A 22,070-nucleotide genomic window follows, 5' to 3' on the forward strand; every position below is an offset into this window, starting at 1 on the left:
TCTCTCCTCTTCTATTTTTCAGAATAGCTTGAGCAGAATTCATTTTAGTTCTTCTTTAAATGTCTGGTAAAATTCAGCAGTAAAGTCATTGTATCTCAGGCTTTTCCTTGCTGGAAGACATTTTATTACAGCTTTGGTTTCATTACATGTTATTGATCTGTTCATATTTTGGATGTCTTCATGGTTAAATCTTAGCAGGTTGTATGAGTCTAGAAATTTATCCATTTCTTCTAGGTTTTCCAATTTATTGACATATATTGCTCATAGTAGGCTCTAATAATTCTTTGAATTTCTGTGGTATCAGTTATACTGTATCCTTTTTCATCTCTGATTTTCTTTAATTGGGCCTTTTCTTGTTTTCTTAGTCTGGCTAAATGTTTGTTGATTTTGTTTATCTTTTTAAAAAAAAACTTAGTTTTGTCGATCTTTTGTACTTTTTCTTTCAATTTCATTTTTTTTCTGCTCTGATCATTATCATTTCTTTTCTTCTGATAATTTGGGCTTTGGTTTGTTCTTGTTTTTCTAGTTCTTTAAGATGCATCGTTAGGTTGTTTAGTTGAAGTTTTTCTACTTTTTGATGTAGTTCCTTATTGCTATAAACTTTCTTCTTAGTACTGTTTTTGCTGTATCCTACAGGTTTTGGTATGTTGTGGTTCCATTTTCATTTGTTTCAAGAAATTTTTAAATTTTCTTCTTAATTTTTAATTGACCCACTGGTCATTTGGGAGCATATTGCTTAATTTCCATGTGTTTGTATGGTTTCCAAAGTTCCTCTTCTTATTGATTTCTAGTTTTATTCCATTGTGGTCAGAGCAGACATTTGTATAATATTTTAATTTTTTAAAAAAAATTTAAAACTTATTTTTGGCCTAATGTATTTTCTGTCCTTGAGAATGATCCATGTGCTAGGAAAAGAGTATGCATTCTGCAGCTGTTGGACGAAATGTTCTATAAATATCTATTTGGTCCATTTGGTCTATAGTGCGGATTAATTCCAATGTTTCTTTGTTGATTTTCTGTCTGGAATGTCTGTCCAATAATGCAAGTTGGGTGTTGAAGTCTCCAGTTATTATTATATTGGGATCTATCTCTCTCTTTAGCTCTAATAATATTTGCTTTATATATCTGAGTGCTACAGTGTTGGGTGCATATATATTTAAAGTTGTTATACCCTCTTGATCATTATATAATGATATCTTCATCATTATATAATGACCTTCTTTGTTTCTTTTTGTAGAATTGTCTGAAATCTATTTTGTTTTCTATAAGTGCAGCTACTCCTGCTTTTTTTTTTTCAACTGCAAGAAATATCTTTTTCCATTCCTTTCTCTTCAGTTATGTGTTTCTTTATAGGTGAAGTGTGTTTCTTGCAAGGAATGGACTGTTGGGTCTTATATATTTTTTTAAATTCATTCAGCCTGTCTGTATCCATTGATTAGAGAAGTTAGTCCATTTATATTCAATTTTATTCTTGATAACTAAGGACTTACTACTGCCATTTTGTTATTTTTTTCTGTTTGTTTTGTAGACTTCTCTTCCTTCCTTCTTTGTTTTGAAGGTGATTTTCTCCAGTGGTATGTTTTAATTTACTGCTTTTTATTTTTTGTGTGTCTTTGGGAAGCTTTTTGATTTGAGGTTACCCGGAGACTTGCAAATAACATCTTATAACCAATTATTTTAAACCAATGGCAACTTAACACTCACTGCAAAAACAAACTAATAAACAAACAAGCAAAGAGAAATCTAATAAAAACTTTACACTTTAATCTCATCCCCCAACTTTTTAACTTTATGTTGTTTCTATTATATCTTATTTTATTATTTCCTGAAAAGTTGTAGTTTTTTTATAGTTTTATCTTTTAGCCTTTCTACTCAAGATATGAGTAGTTTCTACACCACTACTAGGGTTATAATATACTGTTTCATAAACAGATCTAAAAACAAAAATCACATGATTATCTCAATAATTGCAGAAAAGACTATCAATGAAATTCAACATCCTTTCATGTTAAAAACTCTCAATGAAATAAGTATTAAAGGAACATATGGCAAAATAAAAAGAGCCATCTATGACAAACCCACATCCAACATCATACTGAATGAACAAAAAGCTGGAAGCATTTTCCTTGAAAACCAGCACAAGACAAGGATGCCTTCTCTCACCACTCCTATTCAACACATTAGTGGAAGTCCTGGTCAGAGCAATCAAGCAAGAGAAAGGAATAAAGAGCATCCAAATGGGAAGACAGAAAGTTAAACTACCCAGTTTTCAGACGACGTTATTCTACATCTAAAAAACCCCACAGTCTCAGCTCAAAAGCTCCTTTAGCTGATAAACAACTTCAGCAAAGTTTCAGGACACAAAATCAATGTACAAAATTATTAGCATTCCTATACATCAAAAACAGCTAAGCCAAGAGCCAAATCAGGAAGGCAACTCCATTCACAATTGCCACACACAAAAAAATAAAATACCAAGGAATTTGGCTAACCAGGGAGATGAAAGATCTCTACAATGAGAATTACAAAATATTGCTCAAAGAATCAGGGAAAACACAAACAAACATAAACTCTTTACCTGCTCATGAATAGGAAGAATCAGTATCAATAAAATGGCCATACTATCCAAAGCAATTTACAGATGCAATGCTATTTCCAACAAACTACCAATGAAATTCTCCACAGAACTAGAAAAAAAGTATTTAAAAATTCACAGGGAGTGAAAAAAAGACAAAATAGCCAAGGCAATACTAAGCAAAAAGAACAAACCAGGAGGCATCATGTTACCTGACTGTGAACTATACTACAGGGCTACAATAACCAAAACAGAATGATAGTGGTACAAAAGCAGGCACATAGATCAATGGAACAGAATAGAGAGTCCAGAAATAATGCCACACTGCTAGAACCATCTCATCTTTGACAAAGCTTACAGAAACAAGCAATGGGGAAAAGATTCCCTATTCAATATATGGTGCTGGGATAACAGGATAGCCATATGCAGAAGACTGAAACTGGATGCCTTCCTTACACCATAAACAAAAATCAACTCAAGATGGATTAAAGACTTAAATGTAAACTCCAAAACTATAAAAACTCTGTAAAACAACCTAAGCAATAGCATCCTGGACGAAGAAACAGGCAAAGATTTTATAACAAAGATGTCAAAAGTAATTGCAACAAAAGCAAAAATTGGCAAATTGAATCTAATTAAACTTCTGTGCAGCAAAAGAAAATATCAACAGAGTAAACAGACAACATACAGAATGGGAGGAAATACTTGCAAACTATTCATCTGAAAAAAGCTCCCATATGTGGCATCTATTAGAAATTTAAGCAAATTTATAAGAGAAAAACAAACAACCTCATTAAAAAGCAGGTAAAGGACATGAACAGACATGTTTTAAAAGAAGACATACATACAGCCAACGAGAATATATAAAAAAGCTCAATATCACTGATAATTAGAGAAATGCAAATCAAAATCACAATGAGATACCATCTCACACCAGTGGGATGGCTATTACTAGAAAGTCAAAGAAGAACAGATGCTGGCAAGGTTGTGGAGAAAAAGGAACGCTTATAGACCATTAGTGGGAGTGTAAATTATTTCAACCATTCTGGAAAGCAGTACGACAATAACTTAAAGAGCTAAAATTATAATTACCATTTGACCCAGCAATATACCTGGAAGAATATAAATCATTCTACCATAAAGACTCATGCACTCCTATGTTCATCACAGCAGTATTCACAATAGCAAAGACATGGAATCAACCTAAAAGCCCATAAATGGCAGGCTGGATAAAGATAATGTGGTACAAATACACCGTGAAATATTATGCAGCCATAAAAAAGAACAAGATCATGTCTTTTGCATGAACATAGGTGGAGCTGGAGGCTATAATTATCCTTAGCAAACTAACACAAGAAACCAAATACCACATGTTATCATTTATAAATGGGAGCTAAATAATGAGAACTCATGAACACAAAGAAGAGAACAACAGACACTTTAGGCTACTTGAGGGTGGAGGATTGGAGAAGGGAGAGGAGCAGAAAAAAATAACTATTGGGTACTAGGTTTAGTACCTGGGTGATGAAATAATCTGTACCACAGACCTCTGTGACATGAGTTTGTCTCTATAACAAACCTGCACATATACCTCTGAACCTAAAATAAAATTTTTTAAAACTTAGAAAAAAATACCAAAAGAATTTTGTTAATAATTGATATTGATTACATGTTGAAATAACATTTTAGATATTTCAAGTTAAATAAAATACACTAAAATTTTAAAAATCCATGTTTGTGTCTTTACTATTACCAGTGAGTTTTGTACCTTCAGATAATTTCTTACTGCTTAACAACCTTTTTTTCAGATTAAAGAACTCCTTTTAGTGTATTTTGTAGGACAGGTCAGGTGTTGATGAATTTCCAAAGCTTTCACTTTGTTTGGAAGTACTTATTTCTCCTTTATGTTTGTAGAATATTTTCACCAGATGTACTATTCTAGGGTAAAAGGTTTTTTTCACCTTCATACTTTGAATATGTCATGCCACTCTCTCCTGGCCTGTAAAGTTTCCACTGAAAAGTTTGCTGCCAGATGTATTGGAGCTCCATTGTTGTTGTTTTTTATCTTTCTACTTTTTGGATTCTTTCTTTATCCTTGCCCTTTGGGAGTTTGATTTTTCAGTGTCTTCAGGTAGTCTTCTTTGCTTCATGTTCTCTGACCTTCTTCTACTTGAATATTAATATCTTTCCCTAGGATTGAAAAGTTCTCTGTTATTATTCTTTGAAGAAATTTTCTACCCTGATCTCTCTTTCTACTGCCTCTTTAAGGCCAATAACTCTGGGAATTGCCCTTTGAGGCTATTTTCCAGATCTTCTAGGCATGCTTTAGTCTTTTGTCTTTTGTCTCCTCTATGTATTTTCAATACCCTATCTTCAAGCTCACTAATTCTTTCTTCTGTTTAATCAACTCTGCTACTGAGATACTATGATACATTCTCCAGTATATCATTTGAATTTTTCAGCTCTGGAACTTCTGCTTGATTCTTTTAAATTATCTCTATCTCTTTGTTAAATTTATCCATAGAATTCTGAATTCCTTCTCTGTATTGTGTTAAATTTTGTTGAGCTTCCTCAAAATATCTATTTTGAATTATCTGTCTGAAAGGTCACATATCTCTGTCTCTCCAGGATTGGTCACTGGTGCCAAATTTAGTTTTTTTGGTAAGATCATATTTTCCTGGATGGTCTTGATGCTTGTGGATGTTCATTGGTGTCTAGCATTGGAGAGTTAGACATTTATTGTAATCTTCATAGTATAGGCATATTTGTATTCATTCTTCTTGGGATGGCTTTCCAAGTATTCAAAGGGAATTATGTGTTGTATTCTAAGTCTTTGGTCACTGCAGCCATATCTGCATTAGGAAGCAACTCAAGCCCAGTGACACCATGACTCTTGAAGACTCGTAGAGGTATCACATTTGTGGTCTTGAGTAAGATCTAGGAGAATTTTCTGAATCACAAGGAAAACACTCTTGTCCTCTTCCCTTACTTTTCCACCAAACAAATTGAGCCTCTCTTTCTTCGTTGAGCTGTCTGGAGCTGAGGGAGGGGTGACACAAGCACCGCTGTGGCCACCACCACTGGGACTGCTCTTGGTCAGACCCAAAGCCAGCAGAGCACTGCTTCTCACCCAAGGCTCTTGGCAACCGGTGCCTGGTTACTGCCCATGTTCCCTCCAGGCCCAAGGGCTCTACAATTAACAGGTGGCAAAGCCAGCCAGGCTTCTGGCCTTCCCTTTGGGGTAGTGAGCTCCCCACTGCCCAGGGCAGGTCCAGAAATGTTGTTTGGGAACCACAGCCTAGAGATGAGAACCTTGGGAATCTACCCAGTGCTCTATTTTTCTGTGGCTGAGCTGGCACCCAAGTCACAAGACAAAGTCCTTCTCACTCTCCTTTCTTTTTTCCTCAAGCAGAAGGAGCCTCTCCCCATGGCCATCACCACCCCAGGCCTGCAGCAAGTATTGCCTGGCTACTGCCGATGCTCACTCAAGGCCCAAGGGCTCTTCAGTCAGCTTGTGGTGAATGCTGCCAGACCTGGGTCTTTCTGTTCAGGTCAGTGGGCTCCCCTCTGTCCCAAGGTGGGTCAAAAAGTGCTTTTTGGGGACCAAGGCCTTGCATCAAGGACCCCAGGAGCCCACTTGATGCACGATGGGAGAGGACTGGTGACAGCAATTCAGGAGTCGCTTTTCTTCAGTGCCTTTTTCTTTAATAGGATTTTAAAACCAGGTACTGTGACTGCTCATCTGATTTTTTGTTCTCATGAAGGTGCTTTCTTGTGTGGATCGTTGATCAATTTAGTGTTCCTGTAGAGGAGCGGAGGATGATCACTAGAGGGTTCTATTTGGCCATCTTGCTTTTCCTCCTCAGTATTTGAGTTTTAATTTTTTTTTCAAATTCTGTACCTATTGCTACTGACTCAGATAATTTTTTTGTAAATTAAGTTATAAATAGAGTAAATCAAAACAATGCAAATGCCTTTCTTCTAAAGTTAATATCTAAATAATTTGTTTTCCCATCTGCCCTAGCAAATAAGCATATAGAATAAGAGAATAAGCCTTTTCCTCTATTGAAATTGTTTTACTAACATATGGTAATAGACATCTTAAAATACATGCAGACATTTGGCTAGTTATTTTCAAAAATATCTTGATATAATCAGGCTTAGATGTAAACCAGTAAAATTATACCTACTTGAGATTTACTTTTTTTAAACGTTTACTTTAAGTTCAGGGGAGGGGTATATGGGCAGGTGTGTTACATAAGTGGAAGACCATGTGGTGATTCCCCAAAGACCTAAAGACAGAAATACCATTTGGCCCAGCAATTCTATTACTGGGTATACATATACCCAAAGGAATATAAATCGTTTTATTATAAAGACACATGAATGTGCATGTTCATTGAAACACTATTCACATTAACAAGGACATGGAATCAACCTAAATGCCCATCAGTGATAGACTGGATTAAAAAAGATGTAGTACATGTATACCATGGAATACTATGCAGTCATAAAAAAGAACAAGATCATGTCCTTTGCAGGGACATGAATGAAGCTGGAGGCCATCATCCTTATCAAACTAACACAGGAACAGAAAACCAAATACCACATGTTCTCACTTATAAGTAAAAGTTCTAGCCAGGGCAATCAGGCAAGAGAAAGAAATAAAGGGCAGCCAAATAGGAAGAGAGGAAGTTAAACTATCCCTGTTTACAGATGACATGATCCTATATCTAGAAAACCCCATAGTCTCAGCCCAAAGGCTTCTTAAGCAGATTTACTTTAAAGTGATCCATCAGGGAAATGGAATAAATGAAAAGATACATAAAATGAGATGGCAAAATTCTGAAGTTGAATGATATATACCACTGTCTTTGAGTTTAATATATCATTCTCTACTTCTGTGTTTTGTTTGAAATGTCTTATAAATTTAAAAAGGTCTCATTTTAGAATACTTAGAATTATTGTCAAATGCTAAAGCAGGCATAGTAAATTATTGTTTCCTTGACCATTGAGGATATATATTGCAAATCCAATGTTTTATATATTTCATAATTAAATCATCTCATGGTCAAGATTGTCAATTAATAATAACCATCTTTTTAAAAGCCAAGATAAACTCTTCCATGCATTTTTGTATACTAGTACATTAGCATTTCATTTACATATGTATCCCAGTAGATAATAAAATTATAACACCTCAGTTTGGGCTCTGTCTGCACATATACCTACAGTCTATATTCCTCTACAATGGCCTCTGTCTCAAGCTGAATGTGCTAGGCTCTGTAATGTTCATACCTAATGTCATCTTTACACCTGTTTGCATTGATTTTAATATATAGTATCTTTCCTTAACATATCCTAAAACATATCATGATTTGAAGCATTTATCAAGGAGGTCAGCTTTGACCTAACGACCACCCAGCAGAAGCATGATGGAAATGGCTTGTGTGAGACAGCATAGTTTTTCATATTCTCTGTTAACAGTGACCTGCAAACAAAGTCTAAATCCAGAGGAACTTAACTCTCAGCCATTGGTAGGGTAATGCCTCAGACAGCTAGAGGCACAAGGAATCTCAGATATATTTACTATTATTGAGCTGTGGATCCTGTTCCGAGGCAACAAATCTCAGATGACTTGGGAACCTCCACTTTTGCCTCTCCCCTGGAGCCACATATTGCCAGCAACACACCTACAAATGAAACAAAATTACGTTTATTCGCTGATTGTAGCAAGCGAAACCACACATCATAGGGAGCAGTTAGGAATTGGGAGGGACTTACAGGATTTGGGTTCAGTAAGGACTTGGAAGAGACTTACAGGATTTATGCTCACATTAGATAATTGTTGGGGAGTGTTCCAGGAAGGAGGGGCTTGTTCTAGATTGGGAGCTTTTAGAGAGGGGGCAATACTATGATTAGATACCTTAATAATTTTTATCAGGATGAGATAATAAAAAATAAAACAGATCTGAATGGTAAAGAAGCAGAATTCTGTCCTGTTAGCCAAGGAGTCAAGGGGGATATTTGGTAAGTTTTGAAGTTTGCATAGTAACATTGAATTTGTTTGTACTTAAACATAATTACCAAGTAGTCTTGTTTGTGTTTCACTTCCCACATTCACAGAGCAATGTTATCAGACGTTGGTGATCTTTAAAACAGTTTATATCCCACAGTAAAATTCAATAGCCAACCTATAAGTGCCAGTCCAGCTCTTAACAACATCAGGCATAGATATTAGGCCCAGCTGTTAGGGATTCCTTTTTTCCTTCTCAGAGGTCTGTCCTTCCATTAGCTTGAAACATGGTATTATCATTTATGTGCATCAAACTTGATCAATATTGACAATTTCAGATAGTTCATCTTACATTAAGATCAAGAAGATGTTATGCTTAGTCTACATTAGCTTAAAGCACACAAAGTATGTCTTCTTTGTATTAGAAAATTTAAATTATGGATGCCATTTTTCATAAAGAATCAATATACATAAGATCTTATGAAGAACAGGATGCATATTCTGCAGGCTAAGGTAGTAGAAAGAATTCACGTGGGCTTTGGAAGACAGGCCTGAATTCAAGTTCTGACTGCTACTTATTACTTATGCAACCTTGAATAAATTGTGTAATCACTCTAAGTCTCTATAAGATCATCTACAAAATGTGCCTATCAAATACTAAGCATTCAATAAAAATTAATTAGTTTGATTGCCTTCTGTCTAAATCTACAGCTGAATACAATCTCCATTAATTTTCTCAATGCTTATACATACTTATCATATAAACTTCTCCTGAAGAATAGGTCTAAGAAATACATTCCAAAAATTTGAAGAAAAAAAAAGTGTGATATCTGGTGTCATATAAAACTCTCTTATCGTTTTATTTCCCTCTAAGGCCTGATTGTTAGGAAATTCACACTTTCATTAAGAAACATAGGAGCCAATTGCAAAAATTATTTCAAGTTTCTGACACAACTATTTCCACTATTTTTTATTATTTACAGGTCCTCTTTTATCTTTATTTCAAATGTATTGTTCTACATATGTTTCTTAATTTTTAAAGCCACATGATATTGTATTTTAAAGTCAAGGAAGTATAATTTTTTTAAAAAGTTATGTAAATGATCCCTCCAAATGCTTATAAAATTCAAGAAGGCAAACAAAATTACAAACAAAACCATGTACTATTTATTGTAGTTAGTATATCAGCTGAATAAACATGTAATAGTGCTTTATAATATGCTGCAGTATTTTTGGACACACTTATAGGACATGAAACACACAAGGATAATTTCTAATTGGTCAAAATTTGAGTGAAATCTCATAATATGATGGTTAGTTGGGTGAAGCTCAGCCTCTACTGCTGTAGTTGGTCTTGAGGCGAAACTTTTAGTCATTATATCTCTCCTCCACCATGCATTAGAGATTTCCTTTCTGTCAGCTAAAATTTATGTGGTATATTTGGCTGTCTTGTGGATTGACATGAACTGTCCTGACCACTTGATTTTTTACTGTCTCTTATACAGTGGATTCTCACTGGTGTGGTATACAAAGATGTTAAACATTTCACTAATTCTTATAGGTCTACTTTCCTGCCACTTTCTCAGAGTTCCTTGCTATATATTCCATTTTTTCCCATTTGAGGCCCTAACTAGCCAAACTATTCACTATTTCCCATGAGGCTATAAATACCTATCTTTGGGTCACTTCTGTCTTCACACAAAGTAGATGACCATCAGATATCTGCAGTTTGTTGTGTTGACAAGATTTTGTCTCACCACTTCTCTCTTGGCCACCGAAGAAGGACTGTCATGTAGCATCTCAAGTACTTGCCACTCCTTGCTCATCTGTTCCAGATAATATATATAATACCATCAATGGCACCAATGTGGTGCCCTGCAAAATGTTAAAATATAGTCTACATCCCACTGGGTAAGACCATAAATAAATGATGTAAATGTGAACTCTTTCTGATAAATTTGTAATGAGTGTCTTAGTCCATTTTCTGTTGCTTTTAAGATAATACCTAAAACTAGGTAATTTATAAATAAAATAATTTATTTCTTACGATTATGGAGGCTGAGAAGTTCAAAGTCAAGCGGCCTTATCTACCAAGGGCCTTCTTGCTGGTGGGAACTCTGGAGAATCATGAGGTGGCACAGAGAATCAAATGGTGAGGTGGCTGAGTGTGCTATCTGAGGTCTCGCTCTTCTTAAAAAGCCTCCAGTCCTATTCCCATAACTCAGCAATCCATTAACCCATTAATTCATAAATCCATTAATTCATGAATAGAAAGGCTCCACCTCTCGATACTGCCACATTAAGGATTAAATTCAGCATGAGTTTCGGAGGGGATAAGCATTCAGACCATAGCAGTGGGTATTAAAAAGAATGCTTTCATCAAAGTGCTAGAAACATATTGCATGCCAGAGACTATATTAATTTAGTAAAGCTACAGCATCCAGCACAGTAGCTAAAAATGGGGCGATTACTCTTTAAGTTTATAGTAGTCCACTATTGTATACAGTGATCTATCTTATTTTTTGCTGGGACCAAACTGGTGAATTAAATGACGATATAATGGAAACTGAGCCTTGCATTCTTTAAGTCTTTTTTTAATTGATGTGTAAAATTTGTGCAAATTTATGAGGTATATGTGGTATTTTAATACATGTATACAATGTGTAACAATCAAATCAGGGTACATAGGCTATCTGTCTCCTTGGACATTTGTCAATTTTATGTGTTGAGTTTTATGTGGCCTTTCCTACCATAATAGCTTTTACTCTATTGTAATTGTTTTAATCCTAAATCAAGGAATTAATAAAAGAATTTCGCCAACTAGTAAGTGCTTCAACGACACATTTGGGAGATGAGGAACGACCACCAAATTTCCCACTGTGAGCTGTACCTGATTGAAAACTTCATATCACCTGATCTACACACGGCCCTACTCTAACAGGGCTCTGCAATGGCACTGTAGGTCCCTAGATACCGGAGACAACTTGAACCTAAACCTAATAACCCTTGAAAGATATGAGTATTTCCTCTTTTTGAGTATATGAATATTTGAGTAAATGGCAGCAAGCAATCTCTGGGTCTGAAAATTGACTCAGGTTGGAAACTGAAAAAGAATGAATGGATATCCATTGGAGTAGTTAATCTCAGTCTTCTCTTTATTTATTTCTTAACTCTTCGGATTGTAGCTAGTAAACAATACCCTTTTGGATGCTCATCTACCATGCTGTTAAGACACCATGTTATATTAGCCCTTTGTATATCAGTTATACCCTATGACTGACAGTCTGACTCTTCTGTCAATTACAGTAATTATCGCATCTTATTTCTGATGGTCAAGTGCTGCCTTTGCTATTGCATCATCCTATCACCCTAATTGCCACTAGATGGCCACTGGGGAAAAAAAGCACCCCTCTCCAAAAAAACCTCCCTCTGATATCCCAGGACTACAGAGAAAAGCCACTACTGAGTACTAGATGATCCTGACCCCTTCACCAGTGCATTTCCTATTGTTTTGTTAAACAGAGTGTTCTCCATGCCCTCTTGAGGGACAACTAGTGTGTTTTCTCTTCTTCTGTAGCAGATCCATTCTAGCATAACTCTTGGACATACAATCCCTTTACTCCCTTGGAAGGTGGAATTTTTGATCCGGTGGCCAGCAGGAGAGGTGTAGGCAAATTTTGTAAAACCTAAATATTGCCTTGTAGGAAACATACCTTACGTGTGACTTTACATAATTTTCAAGCAAGGGACAACCACTGTCCTCAAAAACAGGAGAATGGGCCAATTCTGCAGACTCAGAGTGCTTCAGAGGATATCAGATATCATGATATGCCTATCCCAAGTGTTTATATCCAAACTATTCCTGTCAGGACTCTGGATTTAGCATAAGAGTTGTCAAGACTGACGTTCAGCCTCTTCAACAATTAGGTCCTGAGACTGATTTTCAGTTTGGCCTGACCTCCAGCTTTGGGAGATTGAGTTTCTTTAAATATTACCAAGGAGGCCCTCCAGCTTTCACTTTAAACTCCACAGTTCTTACATTGCTTTTCGCCCAAGACCTGTCAAACACCACAGATATTTCACATACCAGTGCATTTTCTCCCACTTTCATCCCATCCCAATTCACCACAGATGAAGTTCTAGCAGATGTTTTATACAGCATGTCAGGGACTATCAACATTCCACATACACCACTAATAGTCTTCATTGCCAGCTAACCAGTGAGTGATCCAACTTCAAAATCCTGTCCTCAGAATTTGCCTCTGGTACCAAGTGTCTTGGGGCAGGTTCTTCATAAGGAGAGAGCCTGATACAAGAATTCAGGTGCATGTGATTTATTAAGAGCATGCTCTCAGAACAAAGGGAGTGGAGGAAGCAGGATAAGACGTGGGAAGGAACTAAACACAGACGTAGTTTCAGCTGGATTCTAGCTTTAGCTAATCCCACAGGAAGCTTTGGAACATGAATGACACCAATTTGTTGGTACTACCCTGAGACAAGATAGCCTCATAAAATGAATTGGGACATAGTCTCACTTTTTTATCTTAGGTTTTTTAAAGATTTGAATTATTTTTTATACTAAAAGTTTGCTAGAATTCACTGGCAAAGCCAACTGGGCCTAAATCTTATTTCCTTTGATAGAAATTTGAATAATCAATCCATTTGTCTTAGTCTGTTTAGGATACTGTAATAAAATACTTTAGACTGAGTAGCTTATAAAGAAGAGGCATTTGTTTTTTACAGTTCTTAAGGCTGGGTAGTCTAGCATCATGGTAGCAACAGACTCAGTGTCTGGTTCACAGATGATGCCTTCTAACTGTGTCTTCACATGGTAGAAGGGGCAAAGGGGCTCTCTGGAGCCACTCTTAAAAGGGCATTAGGCAGCCAGGCACAGTGGCTCATGCCTTTAATCCCAGCACTTTGGGAGGCTGAGGCGAGTGGATCACTAAGTCGGGAGATCGAGACCATCCCGGCTAAACCCGTCTCTACTAAAAATACAAAAAATTAGCCGGGCATGGTGGTGGGCACTTGTAGTCCCAGCTACTCAGGAGGCTGAGGCAGGAGAATGGTGTGAACCCGGGAGGCAGGGCTTGCAGTGAGCCGAGATCGTGCCACTGCACTCCAGCCTGGGCAATAGAGCGAGACTCCGTCTCGAAAAAAAAAAAAAAAAAAAGGCATTAATCTCATCCAAGAGGCTGGCACTCTCATGATCTAATTGACTCTCAAAGGTCCTGACTTCTATTATCATCACATCGGTGATTGGGCTTTTAAAATGTGAATTTTAGGGGACACAGATGTTCAAACCATAGCACAATTCTAATACAAATATTGTTATTTTGATTATTATGTATAAAATTTGGTAAGTTGTATTTTCCAAGAAATTCATCAGTTTCTTCTAAATTTTCAGATTTATTGCCATAAAATTATTCATAATCACATTTAATTATCATTTTAATGTTTGTGGAATCTGGGTTGAAGTCCCCTTTTTATTTCTGATATTGATCATTTATGTTATCTTTTTTCTTCATCTTGCTAGGGATCTTTTTATAAGCATTTCAAATTATAAAATTGTTATGCTTTTGATGATTTTTATTTTGTATATTTATCTTCTATTTTGTTGATCCCTGCTCCTTACTATCATTGTACTTCTATCTTATTTAAGTTTGATTTATTTTTCTAGTTCCTTGATATGAAACTTCAAATAATTGATTTTCAGTCTTACACTTTAAAATATATATTGTAATGCACTTCTAAGCACTGCCTTAATGAAATCTCACAAGTCTTAGTACATTATATCTGTGTTAACAATCAGTTCAAAATCTTTTAAAATTTTATTATGATTTATTTGACCTATGAGCTATTTGAAGTATACTGATAATTTCCAAATGTTTGCATATTTTTGTTATACATTTTTGATTCATTTCTTGTTATTTTAACAGTGGTCAGAAAAGATACTTTGAATTATTTCAGTCCTTTGAAGTTTTTTTGATATGTTTCATGTGCACTTGAAAAGAATATGTATATTCTGTCACTGTTGAGTGTGGTTTCTGTACATTTCAATTAGGTTAAGGTTTTTTTTATCATGTTGCTCAGGTCTCATATCTTCTGTATTCTCACTGACAACTTATCTCCTTTTTCTATCAGTTAGAGAGATGTATTAAAATCTTCCAACATAATTGGGAATTTATATATTTTGCTCTTAATATGATTAATTTTTGCATTACATTGAAGTTATTGTTGCATTTATACAGACTATGAATTATTATATCGTTCCAGTAAATGACCTGTTTTCATTATGAAGCATTCTTGTTTACCTCTAGTAATCCTTCCTTCATTAATATCTACTTTAATATTAGTATAACTACATAAGTCATATTTTTAGGGAGGTTAATGTTGCATGGCTCTGTGTCCTTATATTTTAAGAGTGTCTCTTATAAGTCTCATATTTAAATAGCATAGGGTAAGGTGTTCTAAAATTATCATTCTGCCTGATATTGTGATCATTTAATTAGAGTATTTAGTCCATTTATACTTAATGTGATTATTGATATGATTTGTCTATATCTAGTATCTTACTATTACTTTGCCTTAGATATACATGTTTAAATGCGTCGTTCTTCCTCTTTCTTGCCTTATTTTATCAATACGTTATTATCTGCCTTTTTGCCTTCTTAAATGGTAGTTTTACATTCTTTTACTATTATTTCACTTATGCTAGCTATTACAATTTGCTTCATTGACATATTATAACCCCAAAATATAAAACCACTGAAGTTCAAATGCCTGATTTTACTAAGTACAGGCAGATCTCCTTCAAACAATCAACCTGTCTTGGACAGAACTTTAAATCTGAAGAATACGTTCTAGTATAAAATCAATTCTGACAGCAGTAGTGTTAAGAACAAAATCAACTTATTATGGTTATTGGTGACAATCCACAACATCTAATACACAATACCACTGCCAGCTTTGGGATCCTTACTAGAAAGTTCCTTCAGAATAATTTTGCCTATCTTTGTCCAACATGCCTCTTGGTTCTTGCCCAATTTTCAAAACTGATTCTTCTGTTTTATTGAATTTTTATGAATTATGCATAGTCTTTCAGGTTATTTCTTCCTTTTTCAGTTAGCACTGGTTCTTGATCAATACATGCAGATTCAAGAAATATATATTGTCAAAAATTAACAATATTAATTTATTTTTCTTTTTTTTATTATACTTTAAGTCCTGGGATACATGTGCAGAATGTGCAGAATGTGTACATAGGTACACACGTACCATGGTGGTTTGCTGCACCCATCAACTCGTCATCTACATTAGGTATTTCTCCTAATGCTATCCCTCCCTTAGCCCCCCACCCACTGACAGGCCCTGGTGTGTGTTGTTCCCCTCCCTGTGTCCATGTGTTCTCATTGTTCAACTCCCACTTATGAGAGAGAACATGTAGTGTTTGGTTTTCTGTTCCTGCGTTAGTTTGCTGAGAATGATGGTTTCCAGCTTCATCCATGTGCCTGCAAAGGACATGAACTCATCCTTTTTCATGGCTGCATAGTATTCCGGTGTATATGTGCCACATGGGAATTAGTTATACTAAAAGCAATAGCTATGTAAGAAAAAATTTATAGATTTGAGTTTATAATTAAAAATTATCATTAAAAACACTTTATGAACAAAGCTAAAAAGAAAGTAACTAACTGAAATGATTTGCAATGATGAACAAATTGTTAGTATCCTGGATATGTGAAAAGATAAATGAACACATAACTAAAAATTTTAAGTGACGAAATACAAATAATCAGTAAATACTTGACAAAAGTCTTTACCTCATGAGTAATTGAATAGATGCAAATGAAATTATATTTGTAACCTTTCATAGTGATAAAATGCATAAAGATATCTACTAATATTGGCAAAGAAACTTAGAGAAAAGTTCTTTTTTAAAAAACAGTGCTGGGGAAGTGCAAATAGCTACAACCTTTCTGGCCATCAATCTAGTACTAAAAGGCTTAAAAATGTGAATACATTTTTTAAAAATAGAGTTTTATACTTAAGAGTGTAGACTTGGAAGTCTACACTTGGAATTCAATGTCACCTCGGCACTTAAAGAATATAGAATCTTCAGCAAGTTACCATACTTTATTAATTCTAACATGCATATTTAAATATTTCTCATAAATGAATTGGCAGTACTTGTTTTTATTTTTATTTGCACATAATAATGGTGTTTCATACACCAGATGGCCATTTCAATTCAATTAGGTGCAGTCTTAGCTTCCTTATGTGCCAGTATCTTAGCACCTTATACAAGTAACCAATTAATATTTGTTGGAGGAAAAAACAGAACAAAAGTAATCATGAAGCAGCATGTACTTTATAGAGTTGTTCTGAGAATTAAATGAATAAATGCATGTAATGCAAGTATTGAGTGAATGCATTTAAAGTACTAAAGTATTGTTATTGTCATTCTGCAATCATACTTCCAGAAAACTTAGCTTAAGAAGTAATTAGAAAAAGATGTATGCATAAGTATATTCAACACAGTGATTTGTATAATAGATTTTTTAAAAGAAACAATCATAATATATGACAGTGATTGGTTAAATAAATGATGACAGTAAATGTAATCATATATATTTCTAATAAATATGTTTATGTTTTTATGGAAATATGTTCAAAGTAGATGGTTATATTAAAAAGTTACAAACTACATCTATAAAATTAAATAACTTTGTAAATAAATAGTGTATGTATATACTCAAGTAACTATACTTAGAAAAATACTTGAAGTAACTGTGTATATATATAATATGTTTTATATATATATATATACAGAGAGAGAAAAAATATTGAAAGAGAGATTTCCAATTTGTCACAATTTATGCAATCCTTTTTCCTTTGCACATTTAAAATTTTCTTCCATGAGCCCTGTATTTAACAATAATCATAATTCAAGTAACTACTTTTTACAAGTTACTTGTGTGGTAAGAAATATCTTTGGCTGAATTTGGCAGGAAAATAAATTTGAAAATCCATTCACGGATCTTAGCAGTAGAAAATGAACACATTCCTGTTTTCTTACAGTGCCTGATACAAATGACCAATTAATATTTGTTGGAGGACAAAATGAAACAACAGTAATCATGAATAAAATAGTTGATAATTTGGAAAATTAAAATTTTGACAAAACAAACAGAAATTTTTCAAAAGCAACAATATAGGAAATATATTTGTAATTGTGAATAAATAGTATTCTTACATACCAAACAAAGGCACTGTTTTAAGAAGATAAATGGTAACTACAGACACTCTTATTTTAACATCTAAGTGGTACAAACTCCTATACAGTCAAATATGATAGAACATTTACTTTTACATTTTTATAATAAGCATCTAGGCTCTGCCTTTATGGCATTGTAAAGAATGCTGATATAAGAAGAATTAATATAAACACATCAAATTCTAACATCATTCCGTCACTGCCTTGCTGATGTTTATTTCACCCCTAGCAGTAGCATTAATTTTTTAGTCATTGAAATGATTATCTAGTTTTGTTTTTAAAAGATTCTTGGTAAATGCTTTGCTATCCATATTTGTCATGTTTCTTAGGTAGTGGTCAACCTATTTAGTGTCAGAGAAGTTGTAAAAAATAGCAAATGTAAATACGGAATGAGAAGAGATCATTGAGAAAATATTGCCTTTTTAAAAATTTATGATGCTATGGGAAATCACAAGGAAGTGAAAGCATTTAGTAGATGAAATGTATCTGTAGTCTTATTTATAAGAACAAAAGGAAAAAGCCTTTATATCTTATCTCATACGTTTTAATATATTTTATATACCTTTGTATGTTAAAAGATTGAAAAGTTTATGAAATTGAGATCAGACACAGATTTGTTAATCAGAGGCTTCAAAGAGGACTTTGCTTATTATTCTTTTGTTTTCTTTTTCACTTATGAAATACTCACTGATGTTGACTGTGTGCCAAGCAAGGTGCTAGATATACAAGAAAAACAAGACAGACATTATTTTTGCCTTGGCCGACATCATATTTCAATGGCACACACACACAGACATTAAACAAATAAACAAAGAAACAGCATAGTTGCAGATTGGGTGGGTACTCTGAAGTATCTACATAGTGTGCTCTCATAAAACTAACAGCAGGGGTTGTTAACTATAGAAATAATGTTATAGAAGCCCTTTTGAAGAATTTAAAGTTAAACTAAAGCCTGAAAAATAATAAGTTATCCATGCAAATTATCAGGGGAACAAGGTTCAAGGCAGAGAGAACAGGAAGAGCAAAGATCAAAGTTGTGAAGAACCTGACCTGTTCTTGGAATTGATAGAAGGCTAATCAGCAGTATAAGACCAAAAATGACTTGATACCTACTGATGGAAAGACAAAACTCACGGCCCTTTGAAGAAGATATGATAAATTTTGAAGATTGTTTTTTGAATTTAAGAAAGGTTTCATTAAGTAGGTCCATATTTTCACATTTCTACTTTTTTAAAATTTAAAATATGCCTTACCAGAGATCCAAATGAAGTAAAAAAAAAAAAAAAGCCAAGATGCAAAGCTGCATCTTCCAGTTTTAGATGCAAAGCTGTACAAGAAACTGAAAAGAATACTTCTCCCAAGGAGGGCAACCAGGTGACTCAGGAAAGAGACAGAAGGATGCTTATTGTTCAGACCAGCATTTTGTAACATAGTAAATTTTTTATCATATACTTGGATTACATTTGAGAAAGAAAAAAAAGTTTCATTATGGAGACTCAGTCAAAACTTCCTTAATTTCTTTCTGATATCCCTTGGTTTCTTTGAAGATAAAGGAGCATATACCAAAAAGGCTTCAGTGTGAAACAACAGAGATGTAATCTCCCCTTTAAAAAGTATACTATTCTATTAGGTATCCTTCAGAATTATCAAAGTAATGTGATTTACTTTTTTTGTATGTGTTAATGATAGCCAAAGCAATCTTGAACAACAACAACAAAAAAAACCAAAGCTAGAGGCATTGCATTACCCAACTTCAAACAGACACATAGACAAATGGAACAGAATAGGGAACCCAGAAATAAAGCTGCGCACCTACAGCCATGTGATCTTCAGGAGAGTTGACAAAAACAAGCAATGGAGAAAAGACTTCCTACTCAATAAAGGATGCTGGAAAAATTGGCTAACCATATTCAGAAGAATTAAACTGGATTCCTACCTCTCATTGTAAACAAAAATTAACTTAAGATAGATCAAAGACTTAAATGTAAAATGAAAAATTATAAAAATCCTAGAATAAAATTTAAGAAATACTCTTCTAGACATTGGCCTAGGCAAAAAAAATTATGACTAAGTCCTCAAAAGCAAACGCAACAAAAATAAAAATTAACAATTAGGACCTAATTAAATTAAAGAGCTCCTGCACAGCAAAAAGAAACTATCAACTGAGTAAACAGACAACCTACAGAATGGGAGAAAATATTCGCAAACTATGCATCCAGCACAGGACTAATACCCAAAACCTTTAAGGAACTCAAACAAATCAACATACAAAAGCCAAATGATCCCATTAAAAAATAGGCACAGGACATGAATCGACACTTCTCCAAAGAAGACATACATGTGGCCAACAAACATGAAAAAATACTCATCAACAATAATTTCAGAGAAATGCAAATCAAAACCACAGTCAAATAACTTCTCACACCAGTCAGAATGCCTGTTATGAAAAACGCAAGTAGAACAGATGATGGCAAGGTTGCAGAGAAAAGGGAGCACATATACCCTATTGGTGGGAATGTACATTAGTTCACTCCTTGTGGGAAGCTGCTGGAGATTTCTCAAGGAACTAAAAAAGAACTCCCATTTGATTTAGCAATCCCATTACTGAGTATATACCCAAGGAAAACAAATAATCCTACCAAAAGGACACATGCACTCATATGTTTATCACAGCATTATTCACTGAGACAACAACATAGAATCAACCTAGGTGTCCAATAATGGTGGACTGGATAAAGAAAATGTGGTATATATACCATGGAATACTATGTAGCCATAGAAAAGAATAAAATAATGTCCTTTGCAGAAACATGGATGGAGCTGGAGGCCATTTTACTAAGTGAATTAAGACAGAAACAGAAAACAAAATATCACATGTTCTCACTTATAAGTGGGAGCTAAACATCATTAATACATGGACATAAAGATGAGAAAAATAGACACTGGAAACTCTAAAAGGAAGGAAAGAGAGAGGGGGTTAAGAGTTGAAAAACTACTTATTGGGTACTATGTTCACTATCTTGGCAATGGGTTCAATAAAAACCCAAACCCCAGTATCATGCCATATGTCCACATAACCTGCATAATAAGTACCCCTGGGTCTAAAATAAATTTAAAAGAAAAAAATTGCTAATAAGCTCCTAATCATACAATACCAACTATTATAATAAATTCAGAAAAATCACAAGTTCTTCAGCTGCGTCATTATGAAATGAGAAGGTAGTAGTAGATGACTTATAGATTCATTGCAGTTCTAAATTGCTGATTTTTGCAATTCATCTATTCATTTACCACGTATTTCCTGATTCATAATGTGAAACAACACTGTGCTAGGCATTAAGAAATCAAAGATGTATTTTGTGATAGAAACTGGTAGAGTCTCCCAGTATTTGTTCTCTGCTTTTATAGTTGTAGTATTTTCAGTGGCCAAAGATTGACAGCTAATATAAGACTTTATCTCCCAGCTTCCAAACCAATGTGATGGAAGTGAAGTATATGTGTTTTGAGTGGAAAAATATGGAAGTGAACTCTAGTCAAATTTGAGATCTTGCACCCATCCCTCACCTTTCCCCTGTTCTCTCACTGGCTGAAATATTGATGTAATGAAAAATAATTTTAACTTCATGAAACATAACATAATTTGAACATGAACAAATACACATTTTTCAGATTGGCCAATTTCAGAATGGCAGAAGGGAAAGAAACTGTCCTAGATGACAAGATGGGGGCAACAGTTAAAAGATAGAAGAGGAAAAAGTCAAGAAGCTATGTCCTGACATCGCGGAGTTGACCTGTCAACTGTGAACTGCTTATATCAAATGGATGAAAGAAAACCTATCTTGTTTAAGCTATATGGTTACTTTTGTCCACTTATTTGTTTTGTTTTATGAACTTAATTGTATCCTAATATGGGATCTCTACATCCCTTTTATTTCTTTTAAGTCACAATCAAGAGTTAGAGAAACAAGTTAATAAATGATTGCAACATAAATTGGCAAGTGATTTAATAATGGTATAAACTGAGTGTTCCAGAAAAGAAGGATCAACTCACTCCAGTAAACATAATGAAGAGAACGTTTACAGAAATAAAGTGACGTTTAACTGGGCCTTAAAGGATAAATAATAGTTTTCTAGATATAAAAGAAGATAAGGATATTCCTGGAAGAGAAAATAGAATATAAAAACCCCAAGCCATGACAAGA

The sequence above is a fragment of the Pan paniscus genome, chromosome 7, assembly GCF_029289425.2.
Source record: "Pan paniscus chromosome 7, NHGRI_mPanPan1-v2.0_pri, whole genome shotgun sequence".
Lineage (NCBI taxonomy): Eukaryota > Metazoa > Chordata > Mammalia > Primates > Hominidae > Pan > Pan paniscus.